We start from the raw sequence: 19598 nt of genomic DNA on the forward strand, positions 1-19598 counted from the left end.
GAAGTATGTGCAATGTGGATGAGATTATAATGATATTAGAAGTAGCCGAAAATTTTGCTTTGGCCAAAGATGGCATCTAGTCTGGAAAAGACCGGTTTAGGCTTATCACCTCAGCTAGGGCTAAAACGGGGAGGTTTGAAGAAAGGAAAATTTTCCAGAGCCATATCCTGGAGGGGGAGGCAATGTCCCTGCACTACCTGTTCAGCCCCTCACCCAGACTTAGCGACTCCTCATTTTGTTTATTGAAGTTTTTTTTCTAGAGATGGTCACTTTTTTCGGTGTCTTTTTTTTGTCATTTGTCATAAAAGTAGAAAGCCTTTGGCTTCTTTAGTTAAGCTGTCAAAAGGCTTATTGCTTTGAGTCGCTATTAAAATCTTACCATTAATGGTCAGACTGTGGATTCTTTGAATTGGAGAAACTCTCCATCGGAAAACGTTTTATAGAACTCTCATGACAAGCGGCCATTTCACTGGTAAGACATCAGGGTGTTCTCTGCGATCACTAGTAATTCTGTCTATGTTTTGATCTCTATTTGTGAAACTTTTGCATTTGTCTGTATAACGTGTGGCAGGATGTTTTTGTCTCCGACTGCTATTACTAGTTTGTAATATTTGATTGGCTTAAAGGAGTTCAATGCTGATGTAAATTAAGAGAGAAAATAGAAACAAACTCAAATGCATTTCAGGATCATGTGATCAGAGACGATATTTGATATTAAAGCTGGCTTAAGTTTGGTTGGATTGCATAGACATGTTTTTGAAGGTTATTAATATAAACTATATATGTTTTAGCTGGGTATAAAAAATAAGTTTAATTTAGCTGTGTTACAAAGTATATAAAGAAAATAGCTTGATATAGAAAGTATCAAGAAAAATCAAGATAACAATTGGATTTGCAATCTCATAGCTTTATCTAATAAATAAAATAGATACTAATAATGATTTTTAGGTCAACTATTTAGCAACAATTATTTGTACATGTGCATTGTTAAGTTTTCTAGGTATCTTTGGTGAGCTGAAACTTTCAAGGTTTTGTTATTTAAATTAAGTGATGGTCAATCATAGTTTTACACCCTCAGGAGCAATATCTAAGGATTCCGATTTTTCTATATCATTGCCAGTGTTTGTTATTTTTGGCATTCTCAATTACAACCATTGTAGTGTGAGTGAAGCTGTATCACATTGTAGTTTTAATTGGCATTTCCATCACGACTGAGGATGTTTAACATCTTTTTGTGTGTCTGTTGGTCAAATTGTAGGTCTTCTCTGGAGAAGGGTGTAATCAAATCCCTTGTGCATTTTAAAATTGTCCCGTTTGTCTTTTTGTCAATAACTTTTAAAAGTTCTTTCTTCTGGATAACAGACTCTTATCAGAGATATAATGTGTAACTATTTTCTTCCATTCTGTAGCCTGTCTTTTCACTTTCTGAGTAGCTTCTTTTGATGCACATTAGGTTTTTCATTTTGAGCAAATTGAATTTAATTATTTCTTCTTTAGTTGTTTCTGTTTGGTGTCTGTTCTAAGAAACCATTGGTAAATTCGAGGTCATGAAAATTTATCTCTGTTTTCTTTGAGAGTTTATAATTTTACTTCGTCTATTTAAGCCGTTTATTTACTTTGAATTAATTTTTGCATGCGACGTGAGGTTAGGATCCCATTTCATTTCTCTTCATGTGGATGACCACTCGCCTGGCTCCATTTTTGAAAAGACCCTTTTTTAGCCATTTTATCAAAAATCAATGGTCTGTCGATGGATGGGTTTATTTCTGGGCTTTTCATTCAGTTTCATTGATCTATCTGTATCTCTTTATGCCAGTATCACAATGTTTTAATCACTGTCGCTTTCTATTAAGAATTAAAATTGGGAAGTACATGCCTCTAACTTGGATATTCTTTTTGAAGACTGTTGCAGCTCTTTGGCATCCCTTGAAATTTTACATAAGTGGATCAACCTGTACATTTTCCCCAAAGAGTTCTGTGAATTTTCATAGGAATCACATCAAATCTGTGCATCAGCTATGTACTATTGCCATCTAAATAGTGTTAATTCTTTCCATCACCATGAGATGTTTCGTTTTTCAGTGTACAAATCCTGCAGTTTGACTAAATCCATTTCAAAACATTTATTAACATTGAAATGATTTAAAATGTGATTATTTACTTAAATTCTTCTCAGGATTATTCCTTGCTCTCATACGAGTAAAACAGATTGTTTATTGATATTTAGTCCCGTAACTCTGCCAAAATTGTTTACTTGCTCTAAGGCTTTTTTTTTTTTTTGATTCTGTAGGAAGTTCTATATCTAAAATGTTTATGATTTAGAGGGCTAAGATAAGAGTTGGCTGGGATGAAGTTTGGGGCTGAGTTAGGGGTTCAGGTTATGGATTATAATTTGGTTATGGTTTATGGTTACTGTTTATGGTTATGTGTAGTTTACTGTTTTTGAAGATAGATTATGGATTACGTTTAGGGTTTCTGGTTATGTTTATGTTGGTTATGGTTTACGGTTATCATTTATGAGTCATGCGTTATGGTTATAGTTTGAAGCAGGACAGGACAAATTTCCCCGAGTGCAGAGAGACAACCCCTCCCCAGAGAGAAGAGTAGGTTCTTTGGTGGAAAGTGTAGAAAGAATTCAACATGCCCGCCATAGTGAGAGTCAAAAGGAAAGTTTATTGTAAAAAGGGGAAAAGCAAAGACTAGAAATAGCGAAGACAAAAAGCCAAGACAAGGAAAAAGCCCCATGTATTGTGGGGAAGTCCAGTTTATATTTCATTCTTTTGTTCCTGTGAGTTACAGTTTAAAGACTTTGTTTACCCATTTCCTTTGCCATGGACAAACATTGAGAAAAAGGATAAGAGTATGTAGCGTGAAAAGCCTGTGGTCAGTTCCCAGCCATTAATCCACAGGTTGTCTATGGTTTTAGACACAGGGAATGAATGATTTTATTTTGTGTAGGGCAGACACTTAAAGGCTCTGTTTTTCCTGTTTCCCCTTTACAGGTGTGGAAAATGGGTTGTTAGCAATTCCAGCAGAAGTCTTCCTTTGCTCTGCAGGTACGTTCATGGCCTGACCACAGAGCTGATGAGTCTCTGAATGTAGTCTCTGAATGTAGCTCGATTTAACATTTTAATTCTCTTGTCACTTCCCTACGTTAGTTTAGCGTTATGGTTTGGGTTTTTGTTGTGATTTATAGTGATGACTACAGAGGAGAAAAAATGGGGTTGAGCTCCAGGGTCGTGTGGGTGGAAGCAGAGGTCAATGAGGAGAAAGGATGAGGTGGACCTGCAGGGAAATGCACAGCACACCTTCAAATGTCCGATCAAAAGCGCTTAGGCTAAACCAGGCAGTGGTTTGGATCAGTCCGCCAGTGTGAGGTGAGGGCCTGGGGTGCATTGAGGTACTGAGAGACAATGGGGAGGAGCCAAGGGACGGGTCCTGGGTGGATCTGCCAATCAGTGCGGACTCATTTAGCGCAGGGCCAGCCTGCACTAGTGTCTGGTCTTCCAGCTGTGTGCATTTATGGTGGGTCACTCAGATCAAGAGACCTTCACGGAACCCTCACGTTTCTGTTTGTCCCAGCGTAAACCCATGTAGAGCAGGTGGCTTCTCGTGCATGCAGACACGGCTTCACCTTTTCAGGAATCCCACAAAGCTTCTGGAGGCTTCTGGCGGCTCCACTGTGCTGAGGCAGTTCCTGTACTTCTGCAGACCCTTGGAGCTGCTCCCTGGACAGACACAGCGAGAAAAGGTGAGGAGAAGCTTTATGTCCCAGGAGTGCTGAGGGGTGACGATATGGGGTGTCAGTCTTTAGAGGACTCGGGAGAGGAACCAGCTCGGTGTGGAAAATTCTTCTTTGTTTATTTTAATTTCGTGGTGTCAGGTAGTGAGGATAAAGAGTACTGAATGTAAGTGTGTCTATTTTTTGTACTTCATAGTACAGAGGAATTAAAGATATTAGAGTGTATTTGTCTAAATGCAATGGGAATTGCTTCTATCTTAATTCTAGCCTGCCTTTCCCCCAGGCTAACAGCTCCTCCCCTAGATATGCTAATCGAGTTGAGTCCTGTGTGAACAAAGAGATTTGGAGGTTTCGAGCTCTTCCTTAAACCTTTAGAGGGAAAGGAGATTAACTTTGTCCTAATGTAAGGCTGGTTCTTGCAGAATGGGAACGAGGAAAACCGTAAAAAAAATCTGTGAAAAGAAGTATTGTAGGGGGTTTGTGAGGTGACATCTTGGGAGAGGAAATGTTATAGACAGTTAAGTTGAATGAGATTGGAATAAATTTCACCAAGGAAAAATGTAAATATCAAAAGAAAACTTTTGTAGAAGCAGAGTTGAGTTATTCTTTCTTTAGAAGGACAAAGTTTTCCCGCATCCTTCTGCTCCAGATAAGATATTATGAAAAGTTTTCTGCCTAGAAATCAAAGACTGCTTTCTTAAAATAGTTTTTCGTCTTAATCAAGTGCTCGATGACTTAAGAGATAATTTCCTCCATCCTAAGAACCAAAGTTTTGCTTTGTCGCTTCGGTTAAGTGAATAACTTAATATCATTTTATAATAATATACTAAAGAAGAAAATGAAGGTCTAGACTGTTTTTGAAAGCACAAACTGCTTCTGTGGCGCCAAGGCTCCCTCGCCAAGGACAAATACAAATCGTAAATGCCTTTTCACAAAAACTAAGAGGAAACATTAGCTATGTTCACAGGTAAACTTAATTTATTTCACCTGCCAGAAGTAGTTTGGTCCAACTCTCCTTTTAGATAATCTAATCCTTCTTGTGGCAGTCATTTTAAAATGAAGGCGTGGGAGTTCAGAACAGGTCACCCAGAGATGTTCAGATTGTTTCCAGCTAAGGGAAAGTTCATCTTCTGGCTGAAGAGAAACTACTGCCCCATCCTTTAACTATCCAGAACTAATTGAACGGAGGGCCTTGCCCATATAATAGGAGATCCTCAGCCATCATCTCCATCTGACCCTCCTATAGGGCTGGGCAAAGTAATGTGTACCAAATGTCTGTTCTTATCATCCTGCAAGGACCCTTTGAAACCCCCCAGGCACCTTACCATATCCCTAGCTCTAGATGTCTTATATACCCAAGTTGTCATTGTGTTCCTCTATCTCTCTTGCATGTGGAGTCTCTGACTCTCACGTGGGTGGGGTTCTCATACATATGAATGTATTAAATCGCATTATTTTCTTGGGCTCATCTTTCTCACATCTATTTGATTATTTGACCAGACGGGAGAGCCTTGAGGGTGAAGGAAAGTGTATTTCTCCTCTGCAGTTGGCACCGTGAGCAAGATAAACTCATCGCTGGGACAGCTCACTTTCCTGTGATGCCGCTGCAGATGAAGCGATGCTCGGGCATCTGACACAGGCCAGCGGAAGGTAAGGATTCTTATCATGTCAGCACATCTCCAATTCTTAACGACAATCTGAAATTTTATGTCCTAAAATACCTGCTTAGTCCCTGTTAGGTTGGAAGCTCCAAAACATAAAATGTGGGCTAAACGGCTGTTACGGCTGGGGTCCTATGAGACGGCCGCAGCCCCTAGGGAATCGAAAACCTCAAATTACAATGCCAATGACGAGGAAGATTCCAATTAGATTAGATCATTTAAAACCACTTAAAAATCACAGGCTTGCAAATCAGATAAGGTTGAAACAAAGAGAAAGGAGAGTCACAGCAGTTGGTGCTTGATTTAACCTCACAACATTTTGTACAGTGAAGTTTTATGTTGAGGTATGTTAGACATTTAGGGGTTCAGGGGGTTAAAGGTCTAGGGTCTGAGATAGGGTGTTAGAGGTTAGAATCAGAGTTGGAGTTTTGGGTCTGGGGTCCCTGGACTGCGATCAGTTTGGCTCTGGGGTGCTGTTATGGGTCCAGGGTCTATTTACAGTGTCTCAGGTCCAAAGTTCACCTCCAGAATCTAGCAGCTGGCAACCGGGGTCCTGTGTCCAGGTCTGATCCTGGGGGGGTCTGCCTCTAAACCCCTGGTTATGGCTCTGGGGACCATCTCCAGGTTCTGAGGTTTAGTCCATAGTCCAGCTGTGCATCTATGTTGGAGGTTCGGGGTCCGGTGGGTCTGGCCGCAGTGTCCAGGTCCAGCTCTGGCTCCAGAGTCTCGTGTCTGGAATCTGGGATCCTGGGTCTGTGGTCCAGCGTCAAGCCTCTGGCATCTGGTGTCCTGCATCCTGGGCATTGTACCTGGGTTTTGATTGGGGCATAGCTTTGGATCCAGGTTCTGTGGTCTGCTGCAGGGTCTAGGTCTTGTGGTATGGGGTCTGTCTTTGAATGTGGGGTCCATTTTTGTGTCCAGTTTCCAGGATCTGTATCTGGGGTCCCGATTCTGGCTCCGGCCAGAATCTGGTATTTTTCAGTTAATGGTCATTGGTTCCCGTTAGTCAACAACACGGTGCAGTGAAGGGGGTAGATACTTTATTGAGTATAAATAGCTGAATCGTGATAAAGCACAGCTATGAGAACAGCAAGGCTGTGGAGCGGCTCAGTAGAGCTTCAGGTCAGTCATGAAGCATCATGGCTGTGGGAAAGCATGGCTGTAAGGAGGGCCTAAAGTGAGGTGACTCTGGGGCCTATTCCCTCTAAAGCGAGAGCTCTGCTCTACGAGCTCCGATGTCATCAGATGCTTTGTTCCGCTCTCGCAAGACAATTTCAGCTTCAGTCCTGGAGACAGGCAGGTCAGTGAAAGCTTCTCCCTGAAGTGTGGTTTACATGAAGTACCCCTTGGTAGAAAGGCTGCTAGGCTCTTTTTTAAAATTTGAGCCCAGATAAGCACCAGGAACCCTTCTTATTAGGCAATTTTTTTTTCTCTTTGTTTACATGTCATGTGTTATATGAGGGGCACAGGGGCTCCTGAGGTTGGGAGCTAGGGGATACACCCTCCTAAGAGAGATGTCTCAGTTTTTGCTCCAGGCATCTTGAAGGGTAGTTACGTCAGCATATGGGTAAGGACAGACCCGGAGAGGATTTCTCCTCCATCCCAGATGCAGCCAGCATTTGAGGATTAAAGAGGGTGCCCAGAAAATGAGATAGTAGAGAGTTGGTGAGGTCTCCATCCCCGTTTAGCCCGGTGTGTGAAGGGCCCAACAGGTCCTTGGGGGACCCGTGAGGAGAGACCTAGAGGTGAAAGTCTCCATCGTCTTCATCCACGTGGGTAACTGGTGTAGATGTAAAAACTTTCTAAACCTGTAGAGAACACATATGAGAGTTTATTTGAGCAAAACTGATGACATGTGCCACGGAGCAATATCTCAGATCCTATAGGGAATCGATTTTGCTACTCCTTTTAGGCAGTTGCGATTATGGAAAGCACATAAGAAAGATTACACGTATGTGGTGAAAAGCAAGGCAGGGTGGATACAGAATAGCTCACCATATTGTGTGTTCTTTGAGGGTGAATAACCCCTTCAAGGGGTTTTACTGTTATTTGAAAGCTCTGTTTACGTAGTTGGAGAACACCAATGGTCAGGACTTTCTTAAACGTTTTACTAAAGAAAGAGTTGGTGTGGCATTGTGACTATCGACTAGGGCCTGTCCAGGTAGGAATCTGTGATCTGATCACCTTGTGAAGTTAATTTCCATAGAACCTTTTTTCCCTCCCACTTGCATAGGGGCCAGTAGAGACCTGCAGGCGATTTCTCTAACCCAGTTCTAGCATGTGTGTTAGGGGAAGACGGGGTGCCTGGGGGATGGGGGAGTGGAGACTTGGAGGCGGTTTCTCCATTCCAGTACAAGGCCAGTATGTGAGGGCATAAAGGGCACTGGCAAACATGGGAGGAGCGACCTGAAGCCAGGGGGGACAATCTATTGTTAAGCTACAGTGCACGGAAAAGTGAAGCCTGGGATGCTGTGTGTCCTCTACTGCAGGGTCCCAACCGGGCCCTTCTTCACTAGGACTGAGTAAGGGTTTGGGGAGAAGGGTCGGCTTTCAAAGGACCCAGCAGAGATACAGCTCGATATGGAAAGTTCTTCCTTTTCTTATTTTCATGTTTGGTGTAAGATAGGTAAGGAGTAAACATAGGTTTATCTATTTCTTGTTTCGTATTCTAGAAGAACTAAGGTATTCTGAGTCTTGCACATATTATGGGGGAGTTGCCTCTATCCTAATTTCCCCTTGCCTTTCCCCCTTGCTAACAGCCATCATAGGCATGTAATTGCTGTAAAATTGGTGCCTATTTCTGGGTGGAGCAAACACCGAGATTTGAATATTTCCCGCTCTTATCTGGATTCCACCTCTTTCCCTACCCCCGATAAAAGATGTTTAGACTCGAACGCCAGGTGAAGTTGAATTTGAGAAAACCAACAAGCACATTTCTTCTGTCACCAGGTGGGTTAACGGTTGCGATCCCACTAGCTCCTGTGAGCTGCTGCAGCCGAGAGATCATGAACGTCTGTTGGCAGAGTTAAGCAGTATTTTTATTTTCCCTGTCAGTCTTTGATCTATTTCTGCAGGGTTTGGGAGAATTTAGAAGTGCTGCCAGTCTGTTCATACATTCAGATTGGTGTCAAAAAATATTTGTGAAGCTAACGTGTTACTTTAAGTCTCAAGGTCTCTCTCTCTCTCTCTCTCTTTTTAACTCATCGCCCAGAGATGGTATTTTTTTCCTTCTTTTGTGTTATCGTTACTGGAGAATGGGGTCCTCTCCCGGCACGTTGTCCAGGTTCTTGATGTCCTGAACAAAGAATTGAGTAAGACACCGAAATACATTAGAAAAGTTTTTCTTGGGATGGAAAGTACACTTCCAGACGTGGAAGCAGGCCTGAGCAAGAGAAGCGTGGTAGCCAAGTAGCCAAGACTTCAGGGTTTTTATCCCTTTTTGCTGTGTTTGGTTACTTAGACTGGGCTTCCTTGATTGACAAGGAAGATTGACAGCACCCAGTGAGTCATCATTTTGCGTTCTGAACATGTTTGTTCCCAGCATTCAGTCTGTTATAATATGAATGAACTTCCAGGCATAGGCAGCATATTATAATGATGGTCTAATGAGACCCATGTGAGTGAAGGGCGTTGGGGTCTTCATTGCCCTTGTGCCAGTCACTGGCTTAAACTGGTACCTGATTCTCTGCCTACTGATTTCTTTGTGTGAGTGAAGAAAAAAAAAAGTGCCTTCTGGCTTGCTTAATTGTGGGTGGATTAGGGTGTACCCCGTCTAGGATAGGATGACCTCCGTGTCTTTGCGGGCAGACCTGAAACCCCCTAACTGTCCTGCCTACCTCTTTTCTAAGAGCCACGAACCACCTTATTAGTATGGATTGTTGTAGCCGCCAGCCCCCGAAAGACACACGGACCACCAGAAATCAGTGAGTTATAGGAAACAGGCTCTTTATTCAGACAGCTGGGTCTGCCAGAGGTACGCAGACCCCAAATTAAGTAGCCCCGAAATGTAGAGGTACAGGGTTTTTAAGCCCTAAATCCCATTCCTCATTCTGTGTTAAACACAAAGGTCTATTTTTCTCCTATTCACTACCTGCCAACCCACAGGTCAGGTGTGCAAGCGGGGGTACAGAAGCAGAAAGCTTATTGTTAGAATGTTATGTTCCCATGGGTGATAGCCTGTGTTCCCATGAGCGATAGCCTGTGTTCCTATGGGCTATAGCCAAGCAGTAATTTTCCAGCCAGCACAGGATGTTGAAGAAGGGGAGGTCTCTTCTTCTGTATCTGCTTCCTGTTTAGAATGGCCATAGTCCCTGACTACAGGGGTTTCATGGAACTCTTTCCCTTTCTGCCTCAGTCAGGGTGGGGTCTTGGTTTCCTTGCTGAAGTGCCACCTCAATCCCTAGACAAGGAAAACAAGATACAAACTTATTATTTAAATCATACATCTATTAATTTCTATTATTGATTTGCGTATTAAGTGAGTAAAGGGAAACAGGCTCAGTTAATACAATTCTTAAAGAGTAAAAAGAAAGACTTTTGGCTTAAAGTCCCCTCCCCTATCAGACTCTTAAGGGCCCTGCCTGACTTAACACCATTTCTGCTTAGCAATGTTCTGATGATCCTTATCAATAGTCAGAGGATCTGAGTCGCCAGGGCAGTTGTCAGGATTTGAGGGAGAGGGCCTTTTTTTCCAGAGAAAGTAGGGAAGAAATCCTAACTAGGTTTACTAAAAAGATGAACTCTGCAAGAGATGTCCTACTTCATTTCCTGCTAAAAGATTAAGAATTTTAAAAGTGATGTCTTGTCTCAAACCCAGGTGTGGCTTCTGCAGGCAGACTTTGCTTTTTTTCATTAAACAGGTTGGAGAAAGGTTTTTCAGACTTTTGGAAGCGCCATTGTGGGGAGGTAGTCAGTGTCCCTTTGCAGCCCCCAGGTGGTGGGTGGTGGGACTTCCATGGGAGGTAATGGCGGGGAGAAGGTTTGCGTGCAAGCATTGCTGTGGGGTGTTGGGTAGAGGGTTAAACTTCACAGCACCCAGCAGAGCAATGGCTTTGTGTGGAAAGCTTTTGGTTATGTGATTTTTAACTTGAGGGATAAGATAGTGAGGGTGACTAGTGTTGTGACCAGAATAACCAGACTCAACCTGAGTGCTTTGATTATAGAGGCAGTTTATTAGCCGGCGGCTGTCCTTCCAAAGGAGCAGCCCTGAAATGCCAAGATACAAGGTTTTTAAGCCCTAAATCCTATTCCTCATTCTGTCTTAAACATAAAGGTCCATCTTTCTCCTATTCACTACCCGTCAACCCACTGGTCAGGTGTGCAAGCAGGGAGTACAGAAGCAGAAAGCTTGTTGTTAGAATGTTATGTTCCTATGGGTGATTGCCTATGTTCCCATGGGCAATAGCCAGTGTTCCCATGGGCGATGGCCAAACAGTAATTTTCAGCTTATATGAAATTGATTATTTTTCATGCCACGAAAGCAAGCAGGGTTACACAGGCTGAAATTGGCAGTTAGCGTATGAGCTCATCGTTACAAGTTTCATGATTAACAGAATGTGGTTAGGGGTTCCAGAAACTAGGCCTAAGGTATAGACTTCCTTTGTCCAGTTTCAGGTTTTAATTATCCTTTAACCCTTTCACATTTCAGCAGGCTATTACACTAGCACTAAAGATTAGTCAATCTATTTTTTTGCTTCACATTATAGAGAAACTAAAGATGTTCCTGTTCTTTTGTCTACATGTAATGGGGAATTGCTTCTACCATAATTCCAGTTTGCCTGTCTCCCAGGCTAAGTGCTCCTTCAATAGTTATGCTAAATAGTGGAAAGTCTTCCAGAACAAAGAGATTTGGAGATTTGGCGGGCTCTTTTTCAGATCCTGCCTTTTTCCATGCCCCTCCTCCCTCGCTGATAAAAGATGCTGAGGCTTGAAGGTGTACTACAGTTGAACATGAGAAAAGTAGAGTCGCCATTTTGTTGCGGTGCCAGGAAAATCACTGGGATATTATCTCCTGGAAACTACTGTAGCTGAGCTATCTGGGACGTGTGTCGGCAGAGGTAAGCAGTATATTTGTTTACCCTGTCAGCCTTTTTGCTCGATTTCTGCAAGGTCTGGGAGAATTTAGAAGAGCTGGCTGACTTTTTCCTCTCTAATACATTTAGATGTGCATGAAAACTATTTGTGGAGGCAAGCTATTTGGACTTGGTGACTCCCAGTTTTCTATATTGAAACTTTCCTCGCAGTGGTTATGGTTTTCTGTGCTTTTGTCTTTCGTGCTGTTATAAGAAGGAAATACCATGGGGGATAGGAAGCCTTGGCTTCTTTAGCCAAGCTGTAAAAGCCTTAATTGTTTTTGTCTTTGCTAAAGTTATTCTTTATTAGAAAATCTTTTAATTTGGAAAATATTTATGGAAACTCATGATAGCAATTGCTTCATTAATCTTGGTAGAAATACCACATTTTAAAAATGAATGGATCGAAGCAAAATGAAATATTAAGCTTTTGAATTAATACTTCAAAATATACTTGTTCTGGGCTGAGTAAGTAAAAAATGGAATAAATCGTTGGGGTTACATTGTGTAGGGTGCATCTTAAATTTTTTGTTTTCCTGGTTTCCTCTTATGGTAAGAGTAAACATTAACAGTATGGACCAAGAGTTGTTAGTAATCTCTACAGGAAATTTCTTTTGTTCTGTAGGTTTCTCCTTGTCTGGTCTTAGGGGTGATCTGCCAGGTTCCCGAAAGGTAGCAGTACCTTGCGGGTTTTGTAAACAGCCTTGTTTAATATTTACCAATTTGTCTAGTTCTCCCGCCTTATCCCTTATTAGATGTTGGAAGAGATTTTAAAGGATGTAAAAGGTGATCAGAAATCTGACAAAAATGGAAGCTGATTTTGTAAAGTCCGATCAGAACTACAAGGACAGTGTCAGCATCTTCCAGGGGCTTCCTGCTGAGTCTGTTAGAAATGCAAGCACAGGCCAGTACTGCCTGAGGCAGTTTGAGTCAAACTAAGGAAAAGTAATTGAGAGGGTCACTTTTAAAAATGGCAAGTCTCCTTTGTCTATCCCTAATTGTCTTTCCCTGTCCCTCTTAAAAATGTGGAAGAAGTACTAAAAAAAAAAATTTTGCATAATCACCTTATAAGTAGACTGGAAGAAGCTCCAAGCTAACAGCTTCTATAGAGATGATAATTGGTGGAGAAGTTTTGGCTGAAGAGAGAGATTTGGAGATTCCAGCTCTTTAGTAGATCTTGCCCCTTTCCACGCCCCTTCCCCATTTCTTTGTGGTAAAAGATGCCTGCACTGAGATTTTCTGTTAAGTGGATTTGTAAGATAGGATTTTTAAGATTCCGTTAAGTGAATTGAGAAAACTAGAAAGCTGCCATCTTGTTATGGCACCAGGGGAGTTCACGGTTGGGATGCTGCTAGCTCCTGGAAACAGCTGTAGCAGAGCGATGATGTTGGAGTGTTGGCAGAGGTAAAAAGTATCTTTGTCTATCCTGTCGGCCTTTGTGTTCTGTATATGCTGGGTTTTGGAGAATGTCGAAGTGCTGCCAGTCTTTTTCCTCTAATACATTTAGGTGGGCACGAAAAATATTAGTGAAAAGAGTGCTCGGACTTAGTGTTTCACCCTTTTCTTTATTGAAAGTTTCCTGCCATTTTGATGAGGGCCCATTGTAAAAACACAGGTCTTCATTTTTTATCCCCGTTCCTCTTTTCCCTGCCTCAAAAGCTGTGAAAAATAACTAAAAGATCTTAGTATAATCACCTTAGCAATAGACAGGCACCAAGAAGTATAGGAGTGAAAAACTTTCCAATATATCAGTCACAGGGAAGTGATATCTTCAGGCGCCAGCCCCCAGGAAAGCACTGACAGCCACCAGGATGACAGCCACCAGGATGCAGATAACGAAACTGCCTGCTAGGCCCTGTTTGATCTAAGAGTTACCCCGGAAACATTTATCTTTGTGTTTACAGCCAACATCTGCTTTCTGTAATCCGCTCGCTAGCTTGTTCAGCAGACCAGCAGGGTATGGTCTTAAGCTTTATAAGCTGCTTCCTCTGTAAGTTCCGGGCTTATCTCCTCTGACCCTACATGGTAGAGAGTCAGTGGCCGGCTGGCTAATAAAGGCTCACAATGCATCTCAATTGGTTCCGTGGGTCTTAGAATTGATCGCGCCCCAATAGTAGGAGCCCAGTAAACAGCTTTGACCTGCCTCCCACTTTCTACCATTGCTTTCTGAGTTGCCTCAATAAAATTTACCTGCCGAGCTCTTCTCATTTTCATGCTTATGTAAATCCCAGGTGGACATATAATAAAATTCTTAGTCATGGTCTGCAGTCTTAGGTGAAAATTAAAAGTGGTGTGAGGTCATTGTCTCTTGTAAGTTTAGAGTGGCAGTTTAAAGTATGCGTGAAGCCAGCTCGTGATTAGATACTGAAGGGTTTTCTATGGATTTGACTGGCTGTTTGCTTCTAGGTGGTGTTGAGGTACAGCAGGGTAAGAGGCTGGGGTCAGCCATAAGGTGAGGTTTTGGGGCCTCGGGGACAAGAGTGCTGGGTAGGACCCGGGAGGGTGGGTCTCGGTGTGATTTGCCAATCATTGTGAACTCAGGCGTCAGTGCTCTGGTCTGCATCCTGGGCTAAATCTTAGGTACACTCCACCGTAACTGCGCGTCACATCTATGTGACCGAGCATGGACACATGTGGCCAGGCATGAGTGTTGAGTCACATTCTTGTGACCCAGCATGAACCCAGGTATTCCTTCTGCAGGCATACTTTGCTCTGCCTTTTCAATAAGCACACTGGAGTTTTCTTGAGGCTTCTGGAAGCACCTTTGCGGGGAGGTAGTCAGTGTATGTTTGCAGACCCCAGGTGGTGGGCGGTGGGACTGCAGTGAGAGAAATGGGGCGGAGAGGCTTTGCCTGCAACATTGCTGTTGGGTGTTGGGTGGCGTATTGAACTTAATAGGACCCAGGAGAGGAATGGTTTGATGTGGAAAACTTGGTGATGATATTGTTTACTTGAGGTATAAGATAGGGAGGGTGACTAGTACTTAAAACTTGTTTATCTATCTTTTGCTTCATAATATACAGAAACTAAAGATGTTTGTGTCTATATCTAATGGGGAATTGCTTCTACCATAATTCTAGTTTGCCTGTCTCCCAAGCTAAGTGCTCCTTCAGTAGATATGCTAAATAGTGGAGACATCTTCCAGAACAAAGAGATTTGGAGATTTGGCGGGCTCATTTTTAGATCTCGCCTTTTTCCATGCCCCTCCTCCCCTGTTGATAAAAGATGGTTGGGCTTGAAGGTATATTTTGTTGAATTTGGGAAAACTAGAAAGTTGCTTTTTTTTTTTGTCTCCAGAATTAATGGCCGGGATACTACTAACTCCTGAAATTGCTTTGGCTGAGAGGTGTTGGACATGTGGCCCAAGAGGTAAGCAGTATGTATATTTGTTTACTCTGTCAGCCTTTTCGGTCGATATCTTCAGGGTTTGGGATAAATTAGAAGAGGTAGCCGAGTTTTTTCTCTCTAATATGTGTAGATGGGCACGGAAACTATTTTGAAGCCAAACTACTTGCACTTAGTGTCTCCCAGTTTTCTTTACTGAACCTTTCCTCGCAGAGCCGGTTATGTTTTCCTGTGCGTTTGTATTGTCTGCTGTGATAAGGAAATACTATGGGGATAGGAAGCCTGGTCTTTCTTGGCTAAGCTGTAAAAAGTCTTATTGCTTTATGTCATTGCTAATGTTATTGGGTTGATGATCAATTGTTTGTATTGAAAAACCTTTTAATTTTGAAAATATTTTTGGAAACTCACGATAGCAATTTTTTCATTAATACTGTTAGAAATAAGAATAAATGGATAGAAGCAAAATGAATTATTCTTAAGCTTTTGAATTACTTCACCTTTTCGGGTATTATAATCGATGGTAATATCAACATCAGGGTAAAAAGGTGGAAGGGAAAAAACACGTTTCCCAACAAGGCGTAACTTTTAAGAAATATCGTTAATAGAACATTTGGAGAATCAGTTTTGATCTCTTAGTCTGGGCAAGGCAAGTCAAGAATGGAGTAGATTGTAGGGTACATCTTAAATTTTGTTTTCCCATTTTCCTCTTATGGTAACTGTAAACATTAACAGTATGGACAAACACTTTGTATTATTCTCTGCATGAATCTTACTTTGTTCTGTAGGTTTCTCCTTGTATGGCCATAGGGATGATCAGGCAGTTTCCGAAAGGTAGCAGCAGTACCTTCTAGGGTCTGAAAACAGTCTGGTTTAATAGTCACTAATTTATGTAGTCACTAATTTATGTAGTTCTCCGGTCTTATCCCTGTATCAGAACGTTGGAACAGATTTCAAAAGATGTAAAAACATCAGAAATTTGACAAAAATGGATTTTTCAAAGCCCGATCATAATTACAAGGAAAGTCTCAGCATTTTCTAGGGTCTTCCTGCTGAGTCTATCAGAAATGAAAATACAAGCTACTACCGCCTGAGGCATTTCGAGCCAAAGTAAGGAAAAAAATTTGAAAGTGCCAGTTTTTAAAACACAAGGTCTCATTTGTGTGTCCCTAATCCTCTTTTTGTGTCCTTAAAAATTGGGAAGAACTACTGAAATACCTTAGCTTTATCACCTTATATGTAGACAGGAATAGGCTACAATCTAACAGCTTCCACAGATATGCTAATTGGTGGAGTAGTTCTGTCTGAACAGAGAGATTTGGAGAATCCCGCTCTTTTTTAGATCCTGCCCCTTTCCACGCCCTTCCTTCCTCCTCTGTCTATAAAAGATTTCTGCTTGAAAGTTCAGTTAAGTGGATTTGAGAAAGAAAGCTGCCATCTCATTATGGCACCAGGAGAATTCATGTTTGGGATACTGTTAGCTCCTGTACACAGCTGTAGCAGAAATGATGGAGGAGTGTTGGCAGAAGTAAGCAGTACCCTTCCTTGTTCATCCTGTTTTCCTTTGTAGTCTATTTCTGCAGGGTATTCGAGAATGTGAAGTGCTGTCAGGGATTTTCCTCTAATACATTTAGATGAGTGTGAACCATTAGTAAAAGTGAGAACTTGGACTTAGTGACTCACACTATTTATTGAAAGTTTCCTGCCTGTTTGAAAAGGGCCACTTTTAAAAATACAGGTCTCCACTGTGTATTCCTGTTCTCCTTTCTCCCGCCTCCTTAAAAGTTGCGAAAAATAAAAGATCTCAGCAATAGACAGAAAGGCTCCAAGTAGGAGCCCAGTAACCAGCTTTGACCTCCCTCCTACTCTGTACCATTGCTTTCCATGTTACCTCACTACTACTTACCTGTTGAGCTCTTCTCATCTTCATGCTTATGTAAATTCCACGTGAGTGTATAATAAATCCTAGTCCCGTCTGCATCGTTAGGTCTAAGTTAGAAGTGGTGTGAGTTCATTGTCTCCTGTAAAATTCGGTTGGCAGTAAAAAAACATTTGTGAAGCTAGCTCGTTGCGCTTAGATACTGATAGGTTTTCTGCAGGTTTGACTGGCCGTTTGGTCTCAGGAGGAGTTCGGGTGCAGCGGGGTAGAGGGTGGGGTCAGGCATGAGGTGAGGTTTTAGGATCAACGGGACAAGAGTTCTGGGAGTGCTGGTCCTGGGACAATTTGCCAGTCTGTGAACTCAGGCTCGAGGGATGTGGTCGGTTCCTGGGTTAAAACCAATGCGATCCCTCCATGCTTTTCATCGCCTACCTTTGAGTTACATTCATGTGACCGAGCATGGACACATGTGACCTGGCATGACTCTTCCCGTTCTTGCGACCCAGCATGAACCACGTATTCTTTCTGCAGGCAGACTTTGCTCTGCATTTTTATTAAGCACAGTAGAGAAGTTTCAGGAGGCTTTTTTCGTGGTTCCATTGTGGTGAGGCAGTCAGTGTCCCTTTGGCTCCCCCAGGTGGTGTGTGGTGGGACTGCCATGGGAGGGAAAGGTTTATGAGAAGCTGCCTGTGTGCAAGGAATGGTGTGGGGTGTGGATAGTAGGTTGATCAGAGGAACTAGGAGAGGATTGTTTTGGTGTGGAAAACTCCGTTTTCTGTTATTTGTGATGTAAGATAGTAAGCGTGCCTAGAAGCACTAAAATTGGTTTATCTATTTTTTGCTTTATATTATATAGCAACTGAAGATATTTGGGTCCATCGGTGTACAGGTAATGGGGAACCGCTTCTATCTTAATTCTAGCCCGCATTTCCCCAAGTCTAACAACAACTTTCATAGAGATTCCGATTGATGGAGGCAGTATTTGTGAATAAAGAAATTTGGAGAGTTTGGATCCTGCCTGTTTTCATCCCTCCTCCCTCCCTTGGTTTTTAAAGATGCTTGGGCTCGAAGGAGCATTTCTATTGGATTTAAGAACTAGAAAGCTGCCATCTGCTTAGGCACCAGGAGAATTAATGGCTGGAATACTGCTATCTCCTGAAAACTACTGTAGCTGAGAGAGACCACAGGTGTGTTGGCAGAGGTAAGCAGTGTATTTATCCCATCAGCCTTTTTAGTATATTTCTGCATGGTTTGGGTGAATTTAGAAGAGTTGCAAGTCTTTTTTACTAAGATGTTAAGATGGTTGTAAAGAAAATAATAGTGAAGCCAGCTACTTGGAATTAGCCACTCTCGGCTTCCTTTGTTGAAACTTTCTTTTCATGGGTGGTCATTGTTTTCTGTGACTGTGGCTTTTGTGTCATTTTCATAAAAAAGGAGATGCCTTAGGAGATGAGAAATGTAAACACAGGCCACAACTGCCTGAGCAGACCGAGCTAAACAAACAAAAAACATGGAAAGGGCCACATGAAAAAATACAGACTACAGTTTTCTAGCCTGGCTCCTTAAAAATGGTGAAGGAAAGATAAAAAAGCTTTGGTTATAATCATATTAGTAGTAGACACCGAAACTGCTAACAGGAGCCTGGTAACCGATCTCGGTCCTCCTTCCATTCCCCGTATCAGTGTTTTTAGGGTTGACTAACACGACTTAAAAGTTTTCATTCCTTGTCTGCAGTGTTTGCTAGAAGGTATAAGTGGTGTGAATCTATCGAACCTTAGATGGGCAGTTAAAATTATGTGCTTCCTTTTTGGAGCTCTAGGGTTGTCTCGATTGAGCTTTTCCTTCGAGAAAAAATCCTTTCCTCCCCTACATCTGTTTTTTTGTGTGTTCTTTGCCATAAGGAGGTACTGTAGGGATAGAACAGAATTATAGTTCCCTATGAACCTGCTATTCCAGGTGGCCTCTGGGATTCAGGAGTGAAATGATTATACATTGCTGTCTGTGGAGATGATGTGAGTTCTCTTTATACCAGATGTGGTTTTTTTCTGTCTTGTCCATGTTATAGGAGTTTGGTTTGGTGTCAACCATCTGCAAGGTGCACTGATCCTGGTGCACCCGGTGGCTGGCCTTGGCAGCTCTCAGGGGAGGGTGCCATGAGGGGCCTCAGCCCAAGAGACCATTCTCAACTCTACTTTTCATTACCTTTCAATGCTGTATAAGTGCTATTGTGGTAAAGCTCACTCAGAGCCATGAAAGAGCTGGTTTGTGGTCGGAGGGGATCTGAGACACCATGTGCACTCTGCCATCCTGACAGCCTGTGTCAGGAAAGTCTGTAATCTTTGTTTCTGGGAGCAATCCTTTGAATCTGTGAGGGCTGCATTCTTTGCACTGTTTTGTGGAGTTGTTTCCTTTCCTCCATTGAGCAGGGAGGAGGCTCACCAGTTTGAGTCACTATCAGAATCTAAAATCCTACCTTCGACGGCCGGTGGATCCTTTGACTTGGATTAACTTCTAAACAGGTAAGACATTTTCTTTCTTTGGATGTTATTGCTGGTTTTTAATATTTGATTGGCTTAAGACTTGATTTGATTAAATGGACTTGTTATCATGAAATGTATTTACTGGATTCACAGAAATAAAGTCATATTTTCTGTTACAATTGTGTCAAGAAAGTAGGGCACGTATAAATGCACTTTGAAATCTCAATTCTAACAAATCTAGGTAAAAATAAATGGTTTATAGGTAAAACATTAACAGTTATTGCATTGACATTGTGTGTATATCTATGTGCCTATATCTATATATAGGTATTTATGTAGATATACATATATAGATAATTTTTCCTGTCTTTTTAATAATTCGAAACTTGAAATTTTTGCTTGTTTCATAAAGTGATATATACT

At 42.0% G+C, this 19598-nt stretch overlaps 1 long non-coding RNA gene across 1 annotated transcript; it reads left to right on the plus strand.

Annotated features, from left to right (window-relative positions):
- The first annotated feature begins 14800 nt into the window (after positions 1-14800).
- LOC120589462 (uncharacterized) lies at positions 14801-19368 on the plus strand. The gene is made up of 3 exons (XR_005649494.1): positions 14801-14843; positions 17751-17896; positions 19122-19368. It is a non-coding gene; the product is annotated as an uncharacterized LOC120589462 (long non-coding RNA).
- Positions 19369-19598: the final 230 nt, after the last annotated feature.

This window comes from Pteropus medius, unplaced genomic scaffold (genome assembly GCF_902729225.1).
Source record: "Pteropus medius unplaced genomic scaffold, Ma_sr-lr_union100, whole genome shotgun sequence".
NCBI lineage: Eukaryota > Metazoa > Chordata > Mammalia > Chiroptera > Pteropodidae > Pteropus > Pteropus medius.